This window comes from Crocuta crocuta, unplaced genomic scaffold (assembly GCF_008692635.1).
Source record: "Crocuta crocuta isolate KB4526 unplaced genomic scaffold, BGI_CrCroc_1.0 scaffold276, whole genome shotgun sequence".
NCBI lineage: Eukaryota > Metazoa > Chordata > Mammalia > Carnivora > Hyaenidae > Crocuta > Crocuta crocuta.
This window is the reverse complement of record NW_027531270.1, coordinates 1,421,500-1,441,814: the sequence shown is the minus strand read 5'-3', so window position 1 is coordinate 1,441,814 and position 20,315 is coordinate 1,421,500. Positions and strand designations below refer to the sequence as shown.

Below are 20,315 nucleotides of genomic sequence, written 5' to 3'. Positions count from 1 at the left end.
CCAGAAACTCTGGGGAAGCTTAGCTATCCAAAATACTTTATTCTTGTTTGTTTGGGAGCCACTGGCTTGATTGGTTCCAGAGTTTTCATTTCCTGGAAACTTTAAGGAAGATGAGAGAATCTATATACTTTGGGATCAGGAAGGAGCTGTGCTTAGATGCAAACAGACTGCAATCATCTCTGTAGATGATGCATTTAAAGTCCATTTCTCTGAAACCTTGAGAACTTGAGGTTAAATAATTATTTAACAACCTCATTAGCCTTCTTCTCAAGTCTTTTTCAAACTTCTAGCAAGGCAACTGGTATCCAAACTATTTTTGAGGCTGCTTGTGGGGAGCCACAGGGCCAACTTCCTGATAAAATGTTAACACTCAACCACAGGAACCAGTGGAACTTACTGCCTTGGAAAAACGTTTTGAAAGGAAAGGTCCAGAATGAGGTCCTTCTAGAGACAAAGGAATGAACACAGCGACCTCCAGGACAAAGGACAGTGGGCGAGGCTGGCTGGGAAAGCACGATGGCCTGCAATTTTGTGGGTGGATTGTTCAACTTGACAGGAGTTATTCTGGGAGACGTGGGATGGAACTTTCATTTTGAAGTCTGGAAGGAGCTCAGAGACTGAAGGAAACACAGGGAGCAGTAGGGGAGGTAAGGGAAATCCTAGGGCATTATGGAATTCATAAAAGCTGGCTTCATGTTCTCTGCCCTCTCTTTGCATTTCTTTTTTTTTTAATTTTGGTTTAACTTGTTTTTAAATGTTTTTTAAAAATTATTTTTGAGAGAAACAGAAAGATACATAACATGAGCAAAGGAAGGGCAGAGACAGAGAGGGAGACAAAGAATCCAAAGCAGGCTCCAGGCTCTGAGCTGTCAGCACAGAGCCCAACGTGGGGCTCGAACTCATGGACTGTGAAATCATGACCTGAGCCAAAGTCTGACGCTTAACCAACTGAGCCACCCAGGTGCCCCTAATGTTTTTAAAAATCTTTATTTATTTATTTATTTATTTATGAAAGACAGAGCATGAGCAGGGGAGGCACAGAGAAAGAGGGAGACATAGAATCTGAAGCAAGCTTCAGGCTCTCAGCCAAGAGCACAGAGCCTATCACAGGGCACAAATTCACAAACTGCACTTTCTGACCTGAGCTGAAGCCTGATGCCCAACCAACTGACCCACCCAGGCATTCCTTCTCTCTACATTTCTTAAAGCACCTCCCGTGAGCAAGCACCTTTTTTGGGAGAGACTTGCTTCCTAATCAAACTGAGATTTATAGACCCATGACCCACATTAGGAAATGTCCTCAGGAAATGCACTTGAAATGATGCTTGAGCCTATTCTAGTGCCCTGTTTCCAACTAGTTTTGGCCCTTTCTCTTTAAAAAAAAAAATCCTACTTCTAGGAATGTCAAGATATAGTAGTGAATCAATACATCTATATATTCATTTTATCTGTCTTAAATGCCTCTTATGGTTGCTTGGTATAATTGTGCATAGGTCCTTACCTTGGGTAGTGAGGGTTGGTGGTGGGAGTGTGGAATTCAGAAGACAGTATACGGATCCTAACCCTGCCCTCTGAAAGCTTTTAGACAGTAAAGGAATTTAAGTGACACATTCAGGAGACCACCAGATGGAAAGGGAAAATTAGTTTTGGTTGAGCATCAGGACTGACTCTAAGTGCTGGCAGGAAGGGAAGGAAGGTTGGAGGTGGGGATCAATGAGGATGGCTTAGGAAATGCTTCCTAGATAGGGAGGGGGGAAAGGTTTTAGAATAGGGTTGAAAAGAGCTTGAGGGTCAAGACTGGAAAGAAAGGAGTGAGAAGGGTATCCCTGGCAGGGCAGATAACTTACCCATGCCCAACGCTCATCCCAGGAAATTTAAGTTAGGAAAGAGGTAATGGACCTGAGAGTAGGAGGAGAATTAGTGTGGGGCTCTGACAGCTGGGTCAGAAAGTCTGGACTGAATATAAACCATTGGAGTAACCACAGAATATTACACAGAGAAAGGGCATTTCTGAATTTGTGTTTGAGGACAATGTTTCTCTGTCTTGTTATAAGCTGGATTTGTGGTAAGCTCTCTCAGGATTCACATGCTTTCTCTTCTATAGGTTTTCTTGCTCATCTGTTTGTTCTGCCTGCTTCTACTGGAGTCATAAAACATGATTTTTTTAAATTTATTTTTTTTCCTTAGTTAATTGTCAAGTTGGTTTACATATAACACTCAGTGCTTATCCCAACAAGTGCCCTCCTCCATGCCCATCACCCACCTTCCCCTCTCCCCCACCCCCATCAGCCCTCAGTTTCTTCTCAGTATTCAAGAGTCTCTCATGGTTTGCCTCCCTCCCTCTCCCCAACTATTTTTCTCCTTCTTCTTCCACTTCGTCCTCCGTTAACTTCCTCCTAATCCACCTATATGTGCAAACATATGGCATTTGTCCTTCTCTGCCTGACTTATTTCGCTCAGCATAACACCCTCTAGTTCCATCCATGTTGCTACAAATGGCCAGATTTCACTCTTTCTCATTGCCATGTAGTATTCCATTGTATTAATATACCACATCTTCTTCCTTTTTTAAAGTATCTATTTTGAAAAGTATTTACTTAGTTTGAATAAATTAATTCCCAATAAAAATTAGCTACAATTTATAGCCTGAATAGAAATGACTAGAACAAATACAACACAGGACTTGATTTCCTTGCATTAGTCATAAAGCATGTGACTATGCATAAAACTTCAAAATCAATTGTATTCCTTTGAAAAGGGGGTAACAGCAGTTACTGATACATCACAACTAGTAAACTTATAATACAAGTTTCCTGACATGCATTTCCTGAGTGAATCCAAATGATCATTTTTTAATATAAGGAAATTTTGACAAGTTAAATTAAACTAAAAATAGTTCATGGCTTCTAAGCAACAGGGTTTTTTTTAAACCAAAAGAAAATTCAGAACAGCATAGTGATAGTTATGATAAATTAAAGCTATACTACCACATACAAAAATTTGCTAGAGTAAATTAAGTATTACACAACTTTCAAACTAAAGGAACACAAATCAGAAGGTTAAAAAAAAAGATTCTGTCTAAAAGTATACCACATCTTGATCCATTCATCAGTTGATGGACACTTAGGCTTTTTCCATGTTTTGGCTATTGTTGAGAGTGCTGCTATGAACATTGGAGTACATGTGCCCCTATGCATCAGCACTCCTGTATCCCTTGGGTAAATTCCTAGCAGTGCTATTGCTGGGTCATAGGGGAGTTCTAGTATTAATTTTTTGAGGAACTTGCTACTGTCTTCCAGAGGGGCTGCACCAGTTTACATTCCCACCAACAGTGTAGGAGGGTGCCCGTTTCTCCACATCCTCGCCAGCATCTAGAGTCTCCAGGTTTGTTCATTTTAGCCACTCTGACTGGTGTGAGGTGATACGTCAGTGTGGTTTTGATTTATATTTCCCTGATGATGAGGGATGCTGAGCATCGTTTCATGTGTCTATTGGCCATCTGGATGTCCTCTTTAGAGAAGTGTCTATTCATGTATTCTACCCATTTCTTCCCCAGATTATTTGTTTTTCAGGTGTGGAGTTCGATGAGTTTTACACGTTCAATGCAATCCCAGTCAAAATTGCACCAGCATTCTTCTCAAAACTAGAACAAGCTATTCTAAAATTTTTATGGAACAACAAAAGACCCTGAATAGCCAAAGTAATATTGAAGAAGAAAACCAAACGGGAGGCATCACCATCCCAAACTTTAGCCCTTACTACAAAGCTGTCATCATCAAGACAGTATGGTATTGGCACAAAAACAGACTCATAGACCAACGGAATAGAATAGAGAACTTAGAATTGGACCCACAAATGTATGGCCAACTAATCTTTGACAAAGCAGGGAAAAACATGATTTTTTAATTCCCAGATATTTTGTTCTTTGGGCTTCCTCTCTGGTATCTTCATATTTTGTCTAAAGGTCCACTGTCACTCATCTTCAGTAAAAGTGGGAAGAGCTTAAGGGCCACCCTGCACAACATAGCTGAGTGAAAAAGAAACTATCAAATTCATTACCCATCTCTGACCCTGCCATTCAGATGGTCGTCTTCTGGGATTCCTGCTCAGGGTCCATGGATGGACTTCAGAATAGTGATGACATTATTCTGAGGTGACCAACCTCAAAGAGGTGTGTGATTCAACAGAAGTGAACCACATTTGTCTTTGTTGGGAAGTAGGTAGGTGGGGACTGTTTCCTCAGAGAGAGAAACATGGTACAAGCATCCTTAGTGCCCACTAAGAAGTCTCTAGTGGAAGTTGAAGGAGCTGAAGAAGAAAGAGGAATTGGGTAAAGGGAAATGGGTTCAGAGGGAAATGATAGGAGGGGTGCCCCATCTTACCTTGTTCTCCACCCTCTTTCTGGCAAGTATTACTTCTCTGTATTCTCTGTGTCCTGACAATTATAGGATTCCCATTCCCCTTCAGTTTAAGTCTGTTGAGTGCCTGCCATTTATCAGGCTCTGAACCAGGTCGTCTCACGACATCAGTTCATTCAATTCCTTGTTTGAACCTGAAGTGCACTGATTGGAGTCAACCTCACCCTCAGTCATGAAACTGTTAGCATCATAGCTTCTGTCAGGCCTCTTTTTCAAGGTATTTTATTTTCCCCTTTTCATTCTGAGCTCTTTCTCATTTTCCCTCCTCACTAGAGGCACTTGCTTTAGTGTATTTAACAAATGCTCTTCCAGTCCATGCTCTATATGTGTATTTAGATACATACATCCACTGGAATTTTGATACATTAGGATAATTGGCATATGAGGGAAGCCTGGGTGCTATGACTAAGGGCATACATAGAAGGGTCAGGGGAGACTTCCTTGGGAAGTGACATCTGAGCTGGGAACTAAAAGAGAAGTAGGGGTTAGCTAAAGAGAGGGACAAAAGGGGATTAGAAGGCAAGAAAACAGGGTGAGTGTGGAATTTCACAGCTGAATCATGAACTGGGCAGGGGATGAGGATAGACGAATAAGCACAGGTGAGATGTAGAAGGAATGAAGGACAATGGGGAACCACTGAAGGATTTGAAGACTGGTGGTGAATGGGGCACACATCAATCACATTTATAGTTTAGAAAGTCCATGAGTTAAGAATTGACCCTTCTTATCTATCTCCCATGTTGTTGGTAAATCATAACATTGGAACTTGTGGGTGGCAAATAAGAAGTATAGATGGATTTGTAGACAGAAGATCAGAACCACAACCCAAGGATTCCTTTTGATAACGTATAGAGAAGATTTTTCAATTTTGACTTGTTCTTTTTTTTTTTTATAACTTCTGACAACACTTCCTAAAATTCTCTCAAAACCAAAGCCAGAGTAGAGAGGAGAGTGAAGGCTGCATGACTTTGTTTTCTCTGTTCCCCACATTTCTGGAACATTACTGTGAATTGTTCATTTAAAGCCTTGCTCCTCTTGAAGAGGGGTCCATTTGAATAGTAGCAGTAGAGGAGGGGAAAGGGGGAACCACATGAAAGTTTCTTTCATTAAGAAAACATTCAGACGATTATTTGAGCAAGTTAAAATAACTCCTTGTGAAAAATTAATAGGCAGTTACAAGTGAGTATTTTTATACAAGCTCACAGAACAGGGCAGATTTTCCAAGCGGCTGTCAGCTGACATCACAGATGGTAGAGTGTTTATGGAGCACACTGTGGCCCGCAAGGAGACTGTCTGCAGAAGTGAGCTCACCTTCTCTTCTGGAACCTATATAGAGAGAGGATACAGAAGGAATTGTTTTGGTTGTGAGCTACTGAGCTAAGTAACTTACTTCTCTCCTCCCAATTCATCACACTCTCAAAACTGAGGATGTAAAACTGTAGTTAATTTTTGTCTGGTAGCTTTGGGTGAGGCTTATTCAATACCAGAATTCATATGATGGCCTTTCTGGCTCTTCTCCATTCTTAGTAATGGATTATTGGTTGGATGTTGCATTCATTTCTTCAGCGTTTCCTTCCACTACAGCTTGTTCTTAGAGTTCTTGCAGATTGTTATGACAGCCCTGACCATTCCTTCCTCTCCCTCTCTTTTTACATCACACCTGTGGGCCTAGGTAGCTAAAAGTGAAGGGTTGGACTGTACATTCTGTGACATCAGGACAGCTAAATGGATGATGCAGAATGAGGAGAAAGTGAGCCACAGTGACATCTGACCTTGGCTAACTGATTTTGGAGGTAAGGGTTTTGAGACTAGGGGAAGAACATTTGTATTTTAAACTCAGATAATAATTTAAAATAGTTCTATAATTGCAATGAGACCTTCTAGTCCGTGAATTAATGTGTCATAACTCATGCTCAAGTACCATGCAAATATCCATGTGTGAATTATTGCATAATATATCCATGCCCTGTTGGGTCTTACAGTTTAATTAGTACATGAAGCTACATGAGTTAGATGAACCCAAATAGGATTATGTCATGTGGTGTGTAGAAAAGAAGAATGTTAGGAAGTATTTTGCACTTTTTTGGGAGGAAAGCAGGGTTCATTTTTCTATGACATCTTTTGGTGTCAGTTTCTGTGATACTTGGGCTGCAACAAGTGACATGGGACTTCTGAGTTTTCACTGGTTGGTTGAACACCATTGTTCAGTAAATATTTATCGTTTCTTTAGGCATTATGGAGGAATAACACATACCAGATGAAATTCGAAGTGATAGCTTTAAAGCCTGAGCAACGGAACTTGGCAACATCAACCCAACTTGGCTTAACTCAGCCTCACCGAACTGAATCCCAGACTCTCTCCTTCCTGTGCTTGCTACAGCTCTCTGATCCTGGAATCCTCTTCAATTCTAGCTCGATGCTGCATCAGGCACTTTGCAGATTTGGTCAAAAGCTGGTACACAGACTTAAGTTGGAGGAACCTTTGCCTGAGGATCACCCAAGCAGAATCCTGAGCACTCTGGATTTAGTGGCCCTGGGTGTAGGCCGGACAGTGGGTATAGGTATATATGTCCTGGCTGGTGAGGTGGTCAGCAATCAAGCAGGACCATCCATTGTGATCTGCTTTTTGTTGGCTGGCCTATCTTCTATGTTGACTGCGCTGTGCTATGCTGAGATTACTGCCCAGATTCCACAATCTGGCTCTTCATATCTCTACACTTATGTCACTATAGGTGAACTCTGGGCTTTCATCACTGGCTGGAACCTCATCTTCTCCCTTGTTGCTGATACAGCCAATGTGACCCGGGCCTGGACTTTAGCTTTTGCCAATCTTCTTGGGAACCAGATCTCTCAGACCCTCCATGAGAGCATCTTACTGCATGTTCCCCAAGTCCTTGCAGACTATCTAGTCTTCTTTGTTGTGGGCTTTGTGTTGTTATTCATGGAATTGCAGGCTCTGAACCATGGTCAGTTTTTTCTGGTTACCAAAGTGGTCACATTGGTGAAACTTTTGGTTCTGGGTTTTGTCATCATCTCTGGCTTTATTAAGGGGAACCTGCACAACTGGACACTCACAGAAGAGGACTACATAAAGGCTGGACTCAATGACACCTCTAGCTTGAGCCCCCTGGGCTCTGGAGGATTTGTGCCCTTCGGCTTCAAAGGGGTTCTCCGTGGAGCAGCTACCTGTCTCTATACATTTATTGGTTTCCACAATATTTTTGAAAGAGCTGAAGAAGCCCAGAATTCCCAACGTTCAATCCCCAGGGGCATTGTGATATCACTGCTCATTTGCCTTCTGGTATATGTTGGTGTCTCTTCATCACTTACGCTTATGGTGCCTTACTACAAGCTTCAACCTGGGAGCACCTTGCCTGAGGCATTTCTCCATATTGGCTGGCCTCCTGCCTACTATGTTGTAGCTTTTGGATTCCTCTGTAGTCTTTCATCTAACTTCTTGGGCTTTATTTTACCCATACATCATTTTATATACATGATGGCAACGCATCACCTCTTGTTCCCTGTTCTTGTCAGGATAAAAACTGGTAAATATGCTCCTCTTGTGGCCACTGTGATCTTTGGCATTATTGCACCAGTCATGGCAGTCTCCTTCGGATTCATTGATCTTGTGAACTTCAGGTCACTTGGGTCGCTGCTAGCTTACTCCCTGGTGGCTCTTTGTGTTCTCATCCTCAGGTATCAGCCCAATATTAGAAATAAGGAAAATGAAGGGGAGGTGCAAGAGGAGAATGGACCTGCAGCAGAGAAGCTGACTCTACAGGGACTATTTTTTCCAGGCAGCCCCACCCCCACTGCACTCTCTGGCCGGGTTGTCTATGTTTGCTCCTCACTGCTTGCTCTACTGCTCACTCTTCTGTGCTTGGTGCTGACCCAGTGGCCAGTTCCACTTTCTGGAGACCCAGTGTGGATTTCAGTAGTTGTGCTGCTCCTGGTGCTTATTGCTGGGCTCACTGGGGTCATCTGGAGACAGCCACAGAGCTCCAGTCCCCTTCAGTTTAAGGCCCCTGCTATGCCTCTCCTCCCACTACTGAGCATCTTTGTGAATGTTTACCTTATGATGCAGATGGCAGCTGGCACCTGGGCCCAATATGGTGTCTGCATGCTGATTGGGCTTGCTATCTATTTCAGCTATGGGATCAAGCGCAGCATGGAGGAGGTTAGAATGACCAACTCCACTTAAGTTAGGGCCAAAGCTGTAGGTGTCGAATTCATTGGTGCCTATACACATTTAGTTTTACATCATCGTACCTGAATGCAGTCTGGTTCCCCTGCACAATAATCTTGAGTACTCTTTAGCACATGGAAACGAGGTCTCCTGTGAGATATTGGTGGGGGGAATACTTTATTGTGGAGTGAAGAATGTGTCTTTGCTCTTTCTCTTCCCCCCACCCCCTTATCTACTTTTCAATTGTGTCTGTAGCTGCATACTAGCTTTAAAAAATATAAAAAGAAATTGGAAACAGTGTTTTGTTTCCTTTGGGTAAATACCCAGTCAGGAAATTACTGGGTGATGTAATAATTATGTTTTTTTTTTTTAATTTTTAGAAACCTGCACACTGTTTTCCAAAGTGGCTGCACCAACTTACATTCCCACCAATAGTACATGAGGGCTCCTTTTTCTCCATATCCTTGCCAACACATGTTATTTCTTGTCTTTTTATTTTAGCCATTCTGACATGTGTAAAGTAATATATCATTGTAGTTTTCATGCATTTCCCTTATGACTAGTGATGCTGAGCATCTTTTCTTGTGTGTGTTGGTATCTGTCCATGTTTTAAATGAATGTATTTTGGTGTTGAGTTGTATCAGTTCATTACATATTTTACATATTAACCCCTTATTGAATATATCATTTGCAAATATCTTCTCCCATTCAGTAGGTCACCTCTTTGCTTTGCAGATGGTTTCCTTTGCTGTTCAAAAGCTTTTTATTTACACTAAGTCAAAAAGATAAATGCATTCTTATGTTTATAGCAGCACTATATACAATAGCCAGGATATGGAAGCAATCCAAATGTCCATCAGTAGATGAAAGGATAAAGGAGATGAGGTATGTGTATACACACACACACACACACACACACACACACGTATGCACACATCTTCTAGGTCCATATATACATACACACACACATGTATCTTCTAGGTCCTATATATATATATATTCTAGGTCCATCTATGTTGTTATAAATTACAAGGTTTCATTTTTTTCAATGGAAATGAAACATTGCAATTTATAACAACATGGATGGACTTAGAAAATGTAATGCTAAGTGAAATAAGTCAGTCAAAGACAAATACCATATGATTTCACTCATATGTAGAATTTAAGTAATAAACAAACAAAGAGACAAACAAAACAAACAAAACCAGACTCTTTCTTAAATATAAGGAACAAACTGGTAGTTACCAAAAGGGAAGTGGGTAGGAGGATAGGTAGAATAGATGCAGGGAATTCAGGGTACACTTATCTTGATGAGCACGGAGAAAAGTATGGAATTGTTAAATCATTATACTATATACCTGAGAGTAATACAATGACACTATGTGTTAATTATACTTCAATTAAAAAATAAAGAAAACTAGAAAAAGACAAAAAAAGATGAAACATGGCCTCTGCCCTTAAGATGCTTATATTCTAATACAAGAGGTAAAGCATAGCTGTAACACAATGTAGAAAGTGTTGCCATAAGAAGTAAATACAAGTGAAGTGTCTTGGAAATTCAGAGTGGAGGATGAGCATTTGTGGCTGCCACAGGGGTGACAGTTGATTGGTAATTTTAGAGAAGACTGTGGAGGAATGACATTTGGGTTAGCTCTCTCCAAGGACAGATAGGATTTTGCCACACATAAGCAGCAGGGAGAGACTGTAGGCAGAGAAAACAACAGTAGGAAAACAAAGCAGTGTTCAGAGCACACTGAGCTGGTTGTGTAGTTTGAGCCTTGGCTGGGGGGGGGGGAAGGGCAACAAAACATACACAGGTAGATTGAAGTCAGAGCTTTCCTCTGATAACAAAGCACTTTGGGTTTGAACCTACTTCCCATGCTACAAATCCTTGGTGTTGCTCCTTCTACTTGGCCATGTATGTATTTGTGTACTTTAAAGTTTCTCTACTATTGTCTGCTTTGGTCCACTAGTTCAGAAAGTGCACAGCTGAGAGCCAAGTGTCCTTGGTTCTAGTCTTGTTTCCACCACTAACTAGCAATTTGATCTTGAGCAAGCCCCTCAGTTCCCTCAGTTCTCTGTTTATTTATCTGCAATCAAGAGTTCACAACTAATAATTTCTAAAGTTCCCTTTAGTTAAAAAATTCTAGGATATCATCTTGTTCTTCTGTCCTGTTTTTCTCTCAATTTGGTCTCTACTACAAGTGATCTGAACCTGCATCCTGCCCACTTTTTGCTACAACCCATTGTTGGAGTTGTAGAGGTACAATAAATAACACCACATTTCCCCCTCCTATGATAATCAAGACATAGAGACAAGTGATTAAACCATCAGCTGCAGCCTAATTGGCTTGCTAATCCTGCATCACTAAATTAGACAGTCTTACTCTTCATCATAAATACTGCTGAGCACACCCTGCCTCCCACCACAAGACAGAGCCTGCTTTTATTACATTTTCTCATGTATGAGCATATTGTAATGCATGTATCCTGTGAGCAGGTTGGATCTATATAAAAGAAGGAAACCACCAAGAAAGAAAAAACCCTGGAAGAAACTTAGCTAAGCATGCTCAGTACTGTCTCTTTAACTGACTAATGATAGACGCAGAGAGAGAAGGGAGTAGAGGGAGGCCAGAAATAGTACTCTGTTCAGTGAGGCTCAAACTCAATGGATGTCATCTTACCTGGAGGGCTTCTGAAAATACACATTGTTGGGCTCAGACCCCAGTGTTTGGAATTCAGTATGTCTGGGTGGGACCCAGAATTTGTACTTCTAACAAGTTCTCAGGAGATACTGCTGCTGCTGCTCAAGGGACCTCACACTGAAGGCCAAGTCTCCAGTTTAAACTCCTCCACATACGTGTAAGATGAAGCAAAGGAAACATGGCCCCCATTGAACAATCACTTCATTTCATGAAATATTGAGATTAAAATACCATCATGAACGCTTTCACAGTGGGGAAATCATAAAGAATCATTTCACAATGCTTCACGATCCCTACAGATTCTTCCCAATGCCTAGCCTTAGTTAAAGTAATATCATTTTCTGGGCTCCCATTTATTCACTTTTACAAATGTGCACAGTGGTGCATGGGTGGCTCAGCCAATTGAAAGTCTGACATCAGCTCAGGTCATAATTTCATGGTTCCTGGGGTTGAGTCCCACGTCGAGATCTGTGCTGACAGCTCAGAGCCTGGACCTTGCTTCAGATTCTGTGTCTCCCTCTCTCTCTGTCCCTTCCCCACTCACACTTTCTCTTTAAAAAGGGGGAAAATATACATGTCATAATACTAATGCCTGCTTTTCCCATCCCCATATGAGATGTTTATAAAGACTGGTTTAAATAATGGCTGTAAAAGTTCTCTAAATAAACTGTGTGAATGTTACAGTAGTTCCCTTTTAACTTCCCAGTAGAAATACAGAGCCTTTTCCTCCTACAAATAGTACATCTCAAAAGATTATTTTATTTTATTTGTATTTATTTAAATTCAAGCTACTTTATATACAGTGTAGTATTAGTTTGAGGAGTAGAACTCAGTGATTCATCACTTAACATACAACACCCAGTGCTCATCCCAAGTGCCCTCTTTAATGCCCACACCCATTTAGCTCATCCCTACATGTACCTCCCCTCTAGCAACCACCAGTTTGTTCTCTGTATTTAAGCTTTGCTTCCCTCTCTGTTTTTATCTTATTTTTCTTTTCTTTCCCCTATGTTTATCTGTTGTGTTTCTTAAACTCCACATATAAGTGAAATCATATGATATTTGTCTTTCTCTGCCTGACTTATTTCACTTAAGATAATACACTTTAGTTCCATCCACATTGTTGCAAATGGCAAGATTTCATTATTTATGATTGATGAGAAGTATTCCATTATATGTGTGTGTGAGTGTAAATGACATTTTCTTTATCCATTCATCGTTGATGGACATTTGGGCTCTTTCATAATTTGGCTATTGTTGATGGTGCTATAAACACTGGGGTGCATGTGCCCCTTCAATTCAGCATTTTTATGTCCTTTGGTTAAATACCTAGTAGTGCAATTGCTGGGTCATATTGTTATTTTAAATTTTTTAGTTAACTGCATACTGTTTTCCAGAGTGTGTGCATCAGTTTGCAGTTCAAAAGGGCTCCCCCTTCTCTGTGTCCTCAGCAACATCTGTTGTTTCCTGAGTTTTTTATTTTAGCTATTCTGAGAGGTGTGCGGTGGTATCTCACTGTGGTTTTGATTTGTATTTCCCTGATGATGAGAGATGTTGAGCATCTTTTCATGTGTCTGTTAGCCATCTGAATGTCTTCTTCAGAAAAGTGTCTACTCATGTCTATTGCCCATTTCTTCAGTGGATTATTTGTTTTCTGGGTGTTGACTTTGATAAGCTCTTTATAGATTTTGGGTACCAACAGATAAATATACTGATATTAATTTGATATGTCACTTGCAAATATCTTCTCCCATTCTATCAACTGCCTTTTAGTTTTGTTGATTGTTTCCTTTGCTGTGTAGAAGCTTTTTATCTTGATGAGGTCCCAATTTTCATTTTTGCTTTTGTTTCCCTTGCCTCCTTAGACATGTCTACTGAGAAGTTGCTGCAACCAAGGTCAAAGAGGTTGTTGCCTGTTTTTCTCCTCTAGAATTTTGATGGTTTCCTGTTTCACATTTAGGTCTTTTATCTATTTTCAATTTATTTTTGTGTGTGATGTAAGAAAGTGATCAAATTTCATTCTTCTACATGCCACTGTCCAGTTCTACCAGCAGCATTTGCTGAAGAGATTGACTTTTTTTTCCCATTGGATAGTCTTTCCTGCCATACAGAAAAGATTAGTTGGCCATATACATGTGGATCCATTTCTGGGTTCTCTATTCTGTTCCATTGGCCTATGTGTCTGTTTTTGTGCTAGTACCATACTGTCTTGATATTACAGCTTTGTAATACAGCCTAAAGCCTGGAATTGTGGTGTCTCCAGCTTTGCTTTTCTTTTTGAACATTACTTTGGCTGTATCTTTTCTGGTTTAATGCAAATTTTAGGATTGTTTGTTCTAGCTCTGAAAAGAATACTGTGAAGAATATTTTGATTGGGATTGAATTGAATGTGTAGATTACTTTGGATAGTATTGACATTTTAACAATATTTGTTCATCCAATCCATGAGCGTGGAATGTTTTACTATTTCTTTGTGTCTTCTTAAATTTCTTTCATAAGCATTCTATAGTTGTCAGCATACAGATCTTTTACCTCTTTGGTTAGGTTTATTCCAAGATATCTTATGACTTTTGGTGCAATTGTAAATGGGATTGATTCCTTGATTTCTCTTTCTGCTGCTTCATTATTGGCATATAGCAATGCAACCGATTTTTGTACATTGATTTTATATCCTGCGACTTTGCTGAATTCATGTATCAGTTCTAACAACTCTTTGGTGGTGTCTTTTGGGTTTTCCATGTAGAGCATCACGACATCTGCAAAAAGTGAAAGTTTGAATTCTTCTTTGACAATTTGGATACTTTTTATTTCTTTTTGTTTTCTTATTGTTGAGGCTAAGACTTCCAGTAGTATGTTGAACAGCAGTGGAGAGAGGAGACATCTGTTTTGTGTTCCTGATCTCAGGTGGAAAGCTCTCAGTTTTTCCCCATTGAGGATGTATTAGCTGTGCGCCTTTCATATATGGCTTTATGATGTTGAGGTATGTGTCTTCTGTCCCTACTTTCCTGAGGGTTTTTATTAAGAAAGGATGCTGTATTTTGTCAAATGCTTTTTCTGCATCTATTGATAGAATCATATGGTTTTTATACTTTCTTTTATTAATGTGGTATATCACATTGATTGATTTGCAAATACTGAATCAGGCCTGCAGCCCAGGAATAAATTCCACTTGATCTTGGTGAATAATTCTATTAATGTCTTTGATTTTGATTTTCTAGTATCTTATTGAGAATTTGTGCATCCAGATTCACCAGGGATATAGACCTGTAATTCTCCTTTTTACTGGGGCCTTTGTCTGATTTGGGGATCAAGATAATGCTGGCTTCATAGAATGAGTTTGGAAGCTTTCCTTCTATTTGTATTTTTTGGAACATTTTGAGAAGAATAGGTATTAACTCTTCTTTAAATGGTAGAATTCCCTGATAAGTCATCTGGCCCAGGACTCTAATTTGTTGGGAGATTTTTGAAAATATATTCAATTTCTCTGCTGGTTATGGGCCTGTTCCAATTTTCTATTTCTTCCTTCTTAAGTTTTGGTAGTGTGTGAGTGTCTTGATATTTATCCATTTCTTTCAGATTATCCAGTTTGTTGACATACAATTTTTCATAGTATTCTCTTATAATCATTTGTGTTTCTGTGGAATTGGTTGTGTTCTCTCCTCTTTCATTCATGACTTTATCTATTTGAGTTTTCTCAAAAGATAATTTTAAATAATTATGGTTTTATCAACCCTTGGTCTCTTTTCTCTTTACTCATTTGTAGATGGCTTTTTTTTTTTTTTTACTTTTGCTGCCAATGATATCCATGTCCCTTAAAAATGTCCTTAAAGAAAATAAATGCCTTTTAAATGGTAATAGGCATTGAGGGCAGACTTCAGAAAGAATCTCTTAACTACCTAGTATGAGGACATAAATAATAGGAAAAATCCTCCCCCGTCACAATGTGATCACTTGTGTTATCACTGGAGGCCAGGGGATTCCTATGATGTTTGGGAGGAGCCTGAAGAATAAATGGGTTCTATGACACTTGATCCCAGATGACAGATTTCCAAAAAGAAATTAAGAGTCTGATTAGGCTGCCCTGAGTCAGAAAATATCATCAAACTCTGTTCCTATTACTGACTTAAGAGCAGCTTCTGGATTCACCATTACCTACAGAAGGTGGAGGCAGAGAATAAGGGTAGAAGTTGATTGGGGCAGAGACCTTCCCTGGATCCCAGGGTAGGAAACCAGCCTTTTCTCAGCTTATTGGAGCCCTTGTTGCTGTCTGGGCTCACCTTTATGGTTAGGTTGTAGTCGAGGATCACTCTGGTGCTTCCTCATTGGATGGATCAACATAACGGGTTTCAAACAACTGCATGACATCTTCAAGGTTTCCTTTCTCCACTATCTTCCTACAGACTGACCCAAAGAAATGGTTTCTCCAAACTCCCTTCTCAGCACTGACCCACTATCACAACACACACACACCACAATCCAGTCAGAAATGTCTCCCAGTTGTCTAGCTTGAGGCTTGTCCTTTATTTTCAAGCAAGCCCACTTCACAGTTTGTGCCTGGTAGAAATGTTTGCATTTTGTTCTGGTGTTATGTTGTGTAGCCCCTTCTCTAGGCAAAATTACTTTTTTTTTTTCCCCCACTTTTTTGGTCTGTGTCTTCCATGCCTTTGACTTTAGTCCTTTAGTGGTTTCTTTGCTTTTCTGGCCTTTTAGGACAGTCATCACTATTTTCTTGGGAGTGTTTTCAACTTTAATGTTTGGTAGGTTCTCCTCAAAATTTGTTTTCTTCTCCTATCAGTTTGGCTCATCCCTTTTCTCTCCAATTCCCTTGTGTCCAGGAAATAGTTCCATGTTCCCCATGACTCTGAGCATGGGCATTTTCAGAGCTCGCCTTTCCTCATTACTAGTCTGGTTCATTCATCTACTGGCTGCTGAGTAAGGAGATCCATACATGGCACCTACAGGGCAGCTCGTAGTGACTCAAGCTGAGCAGGTTGAGCTCAAAAGCACAACAGAAACCCATTTGTAATATGGTTGCTTTTCTTTCAAATCCTTAAGAACATAAGCGACCTAACTTATGGTAGAATAGTGAAATGGAGGTGGGAAGTTGGTGTTGAGAGGTGGTTCCAAATTTATTTTCACTTCAGGAGGCCCATTTTTCAGCATTTACTTAGTCTAGAGTTGGCTTGGATCTTAGTAATATTTAGATATTAGCAGCAACTTTTTATGGCCTTTGCCTCCACTATGATTTTTTTAGTGTTTTATAATACACATAACAAAATTGAGCATTTTAACCATTTTTAGGTATGCCATTCGGTGGCACTAAGTACATTCACATTTTTGTGCAACTGTCACCACCATCCATTTCCAGAAGCTTTTCATCTTCCCAAGTTGAAATCTGTGGCTATTAAATAGTAACTCCCCATTACCTCATTGCTTTCAGTCCTTGGCCTACCTCCACTACAATTTTACTCAGTTTCTTAAAGTACCACTCTGACCACGGAGCTTCTATTTCTTTTATTAAATCTCAGATCCTCAGATTGAGTTTCAAAACCTTTCTCCACTGGCACCTACAGACTCACTCCAATGAGCTCCTGAAATTTCTTGGCCCAGACTCCTGCTTTGAGATGAAACTGGGCTCATGCCCTTGTATGAGTTTCCTTCTTTCACATCTGATCCTGTGTACATGTTGTCTCTGAGACCCCTCAGTCCAGTTGGCCCTTACCTTCATATTCTGTTTATAATTCTGCTGTTTTATGATAACTTCCCTGATGCCCTGTGATGTCCCAGGCTCTATTATACAATCCCCCTTCCCAATGTCTGTAGTATTCTGCCTGATTGTCTTACCCTGTGTCCTGGTTTCCTCTCAGACTGGAGGCTACTTCAAGGCAGGAGGTGAAATCCATGCTAGGTTCACATACTCTGTTCTAAATCCTTGACACTCACAGTGTGGTTTGTGCTCTAGTAATATTAGCCTCACTCTGGAGCTTGTTGGAAATACAGATGTGGTGCCTGGGTGGCTCAGTTGGTTAAGCATCTGACTTTGGCTCGTCATGATCTCACAGATCGTGAGTTTGAGCCCTGCATCAGTCTTTGTGCTGACAGCTCAGAGCCTGGAGCCTGCTTCAGATTCTGTGTCTCCCTCTTTCACTGTCCCTCCTCAGCTCATGCTCTGTTTATCTCTCGCTCTCTTCTTCAAAAATAAACATTAAAAGGAGGACTATGGGGGAGAAGAAGGGGGGGAATAGCGGGGGAGAGAGAGAGAGGCAAACCATGAGAGACTCTTGAATGCTGAAAACAGACTGAGGACTGATGGGTGTGGGGGGGAGCGGGAAGATGGGCATGGAGGAGGGCACTTGTGGGGATGAGCACTGGGTGTTATATGGAAACCAACTTGACAATAAACTATTTGTAAAAAAACATTAAAACAAAATTTCAAAAAGAAATACAGAATATCAGGCTCCACACTAGACCTACTGAGTCATAATCTGCATTTTAACAGGATCTCCAGATTATTAACATGTACATTGAGTAAGAGAAGTAGCGCTGTAGGAGAGGTGATCAATAATTTATATTGCACATGTATGTATGAGCAAAAGCTACCTTAAATAACACCTCGAAACTAGATTCAAACTGTCTGGATATTTTCAAGAAAGAGGAAGGATGTTTGTGTCCTTTGAATTTATGAATTCCTAGCAGAAATACCTAGAAAGTTAACTTTCAAAAACTAAGAACACGAGCCTGCATTCTCAAGGGGAAGGCACAGGAAACCTGCTAGGTGTCTCTCTCACAATTAGGCAGAACAGGGGCAAAGTCTCCTACAATTCACTTTGATGTTGATTGGTGGTGTTCCCCCAGAATTAAGCACTTGTCTCCCCAGCTGACATTTGTCACTGAAGTCCTAGGGGAAGCTGAGCTTCGGGTCTCAAAATAATCTTATTTCTGTCTCTATGGTTGATTCGTATTTTGTAGGAGGAAAGACTATAGCCAGGAATGAATGAGGAGCTGGTGTAATTTTTTCTTTCTTCCTCACCCCATGGAGAGAGAGGACAGACTCAAAGAGTGGAGACAGGCTGTGGGAGTCAAACCTGTTCTTCACATAACAAACATTTCACCTCACTCTTTGCTCTCACCCCAATAAGTTGAGTCCACAGCTGGGAAAACTAGGAGCCAGTCTCTGAGTCTACTTGGCTTATATACAGATTCCCTCTTATTTTGCTCCCTGTCCCTGTGGAGACTAAAGGGAACAGATAACATCTCACCCTGCTCTCTCACTTCCAGATGTAGGAGAACTGTAAAGCACAGAAGCATNCAGGCTCCAGGCTCTGAGCTGGCAGTCAGCACAGAGCCCGACCGGGCCCGAACCCACGAACCGCGAGATCATGACCTAAGCGAAAGTCGGACGCTTAACCGACTAAACCACCCAGGTGCCCCAGGAGTTGAAATTCTTTAGGCTAGTGCCTTGCCCCCCTTGGTTATCTCCAAGAGAGGATGCCAAGTTCCACTCACTAGACTTACTGCTTGCTTTTTAGACCATGGAGGGATTATAAAGGAATTGGAGGGCAAAGTAGCTGGGGGGTGAACTAGGAAGAAGTTGTATGCTGAGTGGGAGAATGATATAATGAGAAGTTTGCCCCCAGAATCATGGAAAAGAGTACTGAGTTTTTCCCACACTTTTCTGGGTCTCTGAATTTTGCTCTAATAGTGGAGACATGGATTCCTTGGTCTCTCCTAGAGGTGATTTCTAAAGCAGAGGCCTTTAGATTATAGCCTGAGCAAAGAAATCATGGGTATATCTTATCATGTCTCCAAAAGTATTTACCTTCAGAAGCAGTGCCCTTTGAATGTTACCACAGGCCATGATTTACTCCTTGAGTGTCATTGTTACCACAGGCTAGGATTTACTCCTTGAGTGTAAGAACCAGGAGGGGAGTGTAATCCAGACCTTCCAGAGTACATTTTCCAGCATTTTAGTCATTTGGAGCAAATAATAATGCTCCTTCATCTCTTTCCTCTCTGTGAGGCAGCAGGAGGTTGATCATTTAATCTCTCACCAGGATTGTGTCACTCTTCTACTTTGGGGCAGATCTGTTGCCTTAAAAACACTGCTCTAACATTCAGTGCAGTATTTCAGTGTTCTAAACTTGTCCATGCACTCCATCAGGCTGAGGGCTTCTTTGAAGGGATTCCTACCTTCCTAGTTCAAAAGGTATCTAAGTTATTGATTTATTTGCACATAGTTCCATTATGAAGGAGGTTATGAAACATAGGAGGTTATCAGGATATTAGGTCAGGTTGTGTTTGTTCAGTTAAACTGAGCTTCTGATGAATCTGTAACTTTGAGTCTGTACACTGTCTTGGGCTTCTTTTTGTAGCAGACTCAATGTTTTGAAAACATGGAGGTGGGGGGATATTGCTGATGACTGGGGTATGGAGAAATCATGAAATTTTTGCCAGAAGAATCTACCTCAGGATCTGCAATGTGTGTGTGTGTGGTGTTGCTGTTGTGTGATTTCTTTTCAAAAAGCTTTAATATTGGGGCGCCTGGGTGGCTTAATCGGTTAAGCGTCGGACTTTCGCTTAGGTCATGAGCTCTTGGTTCGTGGGTTCGAGCCCCGCGTCGGGCTCTGTGCTGACTGCCGGCTCTGAGCCTGGAGCCTGTTTCTGAGTCTGTGACTCCCTCTCTTCTGACCCTCCCCTGCTCACGCTCTCTCTCTCCTAGAAATAAATAAATAAATAAATAAAAAACATTAAAAAAAAAGTAACAAAGAGATGCTAAAAGAACAAAATAAGCCCCAAAGCACAAAATCCAACATTAAAAAAAGACACTGTATAACTGAACACTAAGTACCTTTTTACCACTGCGGAAACATTAGGTGGTAGAAAAGTTGAAATTGTTTAAAGAAAATTTTGGAAGGTTCTTTCCAGAGGTGCCAAGCGGCGAAATAATAAAACTATTAAAGTATACGCATATTAAAAAAAACAAAAACAAAACCAAACCCCTATAAC

At 40.7% G+C, this 20,315-nt stretch overlaps 1 pseudogene; it reads left to right on the top strand.

Moving 5' to 3' along the window:
- The first annotated feature begins 6,834 nt into the window (after positions 1-6,834).
- Positions 6,835-8,619, top strand: LOC144237509 (cationic amino acid transporter 3 pseudogene; annotated as a pseudogene).
- Positions 8,620-20,315: the final 11,696 nt, after the last annotated feature.